Source organism: Serinus canaria, chromosome W (genome assembly GCF_022539315.1).
Source record: "Serinus canaria isolate serCan28SL12 chromosome W, serCan2020, whole genome shotgun sequence".
Lineage (NCBI taxonomy): Eukaryota > Metazoa > Chordata > Aves > Passeriformes > Fringillidae > Serinus > Serinus canaria.
In genome coordinates, this window is record NC_066342.1 from 16611874 (window position 1) to 16615060 (window position 3187).

The following is a 3187-nucleotide window of genomic DNA, read 5'->3' on the forward strand; positions in this document are numbered from 1 at the left end:
TCTTAAAGGCACAGAACATAATAGCCAGCATAAATTACACACACACAAATGGGGATAACAGTCACCCTAGGACAATTTTCCAGAGCCACCGCGAGGGGGAATAAAACTAGAATGATTGTGAAGTAAGTGAATTAGGCTAGTTGGCCAATGATGATGAATGGGTGTTCTACTGGTTGGCTCCCCACTCAGGTCAGGATGAGGACGTTGGCAACTAGGGTTCAGAATAAGATTTGTGATAGAGGGCGGAAGGTTATTGATTGCAGTTTTGATGTGTGGAGTAATGGGATGAGGAACAGGACGAGGATTGAGGCGGCTAAGGACAGTACACCTCCTAGCTTGTTCGGGATGGATCGAAGAATGGCGTAGGCGAATAGGAAGTATCATTTGGGTTTGATATGGGGAGGAGTTACTAGAGGGTTCGCTGGTGTGAATTTTCTGGGTCTCCTAGGAGGTTGGGGGAGAATAGGGCTAGGGAGACGAGTAGGGAAAGTATTAGTGCAAATCCTAGGATGTCTTTTATAGTGTAGCATGGGTGGAAGGTGATTTTGTTGCACTCTGGGGGGATTCCTATTGGGTTGTTTGACCCTGTTTATTGAAGGAAGGCGAGATGGACTAGTGTGAGGCCTACGATGATGAATGGGAGGAGGAAGTGGAGAGTGAAAAATCGAGTTAGTGTGAGGTTGTCAAAGAAGAATCCACCTCAGGCTCATTCTACTAGTGTTTGTCCAATGTAGGGGATTGCTGAGAATAGGTTTGTGATTACTGTAGCCCCTCAGAATGACATTTGGCCTCATGGTAGGACATATCCTACAAAGGCGGTTTCTATGAGGGTTAAAAGGAGAATTACTCCGATGTTTCAGGTTTCTTTGTTTAGGTATGAGCCATAGTAGATTCCTCAGCCGATGTGTAGGTAGATGCAGATGAAGAAGAAGGAGGCTCCATTTGTGTGGAGGCTGCGGATTAGTCAGCCCAACTGTACGTCTCGGCATATGTGAGAGATGGAAGAGAAAGCTAGGTTGGTGTCTGCTGTGTAGTGTATGGCTAGCAGGAGACCTGTGACGATTTGAGTGATTAAGCAAACGCCTAATAGAGATCCAAAGTTTCATCATGTTGAGATGTTTGATGGTGTGGGAAAATCGATTAGGGCGTTATTGATGATTTTTAGGATTTGGAGGTTTTTATGAAGGTTGAGGGCCATTAATTGTTTCTGTATATGGATATGAGAATGATGAGGATGGATAGAGCGAATGATCCTAGGTAGGATTTGATTAGGCTGGAATGGAGGGGGGTGGCAGCTTTGGTTGCTATTAGTTGTAAGTTGGCTAGTCCTTCTGGGCCTAGTATTTTGTATCAGGAGAGGTCAATGTTTTGTCCTCCACTGAGGAAGTTAGTTATATTGAGGTGGTGGATTAAGGGGTTAAAGTATCCTAGGGATATAGAGAAGTTTAAGAGGGGGGTTTTGTTTTGTGAGGATGAGTGTTTGGGTTATTTTTGAAATTTCTAGGGCTAAAGCAATGCCTAGGGCTGTTACTACTAGGGCAGTTATTTTGATAGAGAGGGGTATGGTTGTTGGAGGGGTTTTTGTGGGGATGATAAATGAGGTGATGAAGAATCCTGCTATGATACTTCTTAGTGCGAGGCGGGTGATTGGAGAGGTTACTGCGGGGTTGTTTTCATTTATTTGGGTTAGGGGTGGGATTCTAACGAAGCCAGTTTGTACTAGTACGGTTATGCGGATTGTGTACACTGCAGTGAATGATGTGGCTAGTAGGGTTAGGAGAAGAGCTCAGGTGTTTAGATAGGATGTGTTTAGGCTTTCGATAATTTGGTCTTTTGAGTAGATTCCCTCTAGGAATGGTATTCCTATTAGGGCGAGGTTGCCGATGGTAAGGCATGAGGTGGTTGTGGGTAGTACTTTTTGGAGCCCTCCTATTTTTCGGATGTCTTGTTCGCCATTTAGACTGTGGATGATGGAGCCTGAGCATAGGAAGAGTATGGCTTTGAATTAGAGATTCTACAAAATCAGCGGTGAAAATGGAAGCAGTGTCTTTTGACATTTCTATGTTAAGTATCTCTTTCAATGTGTGAATGCTGATATTTTATCTTGTCCTTGAACAACTTTATATTGCAAATTTAGTTTGTTATCTAACTGAGCTATGAAGCAGCATGCTTCAGCAAGTCCCTTAGAGCGACCTGCACTTTTGGGGCCTCGAGCACTCTTGCAAAAAGAGCAAACAAAGAAAGGCAAAGGACAGGGCTTTGTTTGGAGATCCAAAGGCTGTTTATTGCTTCAATAAGGGTCCAGGGACAAAGACCCAGCAGGGTGGAGGGCACAGGGTTAAATATGGGAAAAAAGGGGTGGATCTGAGGGTCAAGGACCAATGGGAACAGGGAAAAGTGGTGCAGAGGAGCAGCAGCAAACTAGGGGAACAAATGGGATAACAGGGGTGGAACACTGCAGCAAACTGGGGCCAATAGGGATTGAGAAAGGGGACAACATTCTAGAAGACATACATATATGGTGAACAGGGCCTGAACTGGGGCGGAACAACAGGAAGAACCAATGAAACTTGAAACATTACCATGTGCCTGCAGAGGCCCATGGGAGGGAGGCTTTTCTTACCCTAACCTTAGAGGGGTGTTTCTCCTAGCTTGTTTCTGCCCCCTCCAGGGTTGAAGTGCTACAGTTTCAGTGGCAGGCCTCTGAGCCTCCACGGAGGTACAGTAAGTGCAATATGGTATCTGTCACCTTTGGTAACATGGCCTTTCTAAATAGATGTAGGAATTTACATCAGAGAAAATGTCTAAATAACTGCATGATGAAATTTTCCCAGGAAGAAAGTAATTTTAAAGCACAGAAGAAGCTGAGCTACATATTTTCTGGTTTCTGTCTTGCAATCCTTGGTAACTTTCCTTAAATGAAGTTACTTCAGAGTGTCCAAGAACATGTCTGCAAGAGTCAGCCTTCTTTTGGCCTTAATCATTGCATTTTTATTCCTGCTGTTAAGTGTGGATAATGACAGTTAGAGAAAGAAACAGATAACTTTCCCAGGGATTGTCCTAGGGAAGTTGTGAGAAAACTCAGAAAAAGAATTTTAACAATTCTTATGTTAATCTCTGCACCTGGTGTTTGTGAACATGTGGAACGTTTGTACATGATATTCATGGAAATATATTTATTTACAAA

At 43.6% G+C, this 3187-nt stretch overlaps 1 pseudogene; it reads right to left on the reverse strand.

The window, feature by feature from the left end:
* Nucleotides 1-380: 380 nt before the first annotated feature.
* On the reverse strand, nt 381-1198 carry LOC127060981 (cytochrome b-like; annotated as a pseudogene).
* Nucleotides 1199-3187: the final 1989 nt, after the last annotated feature.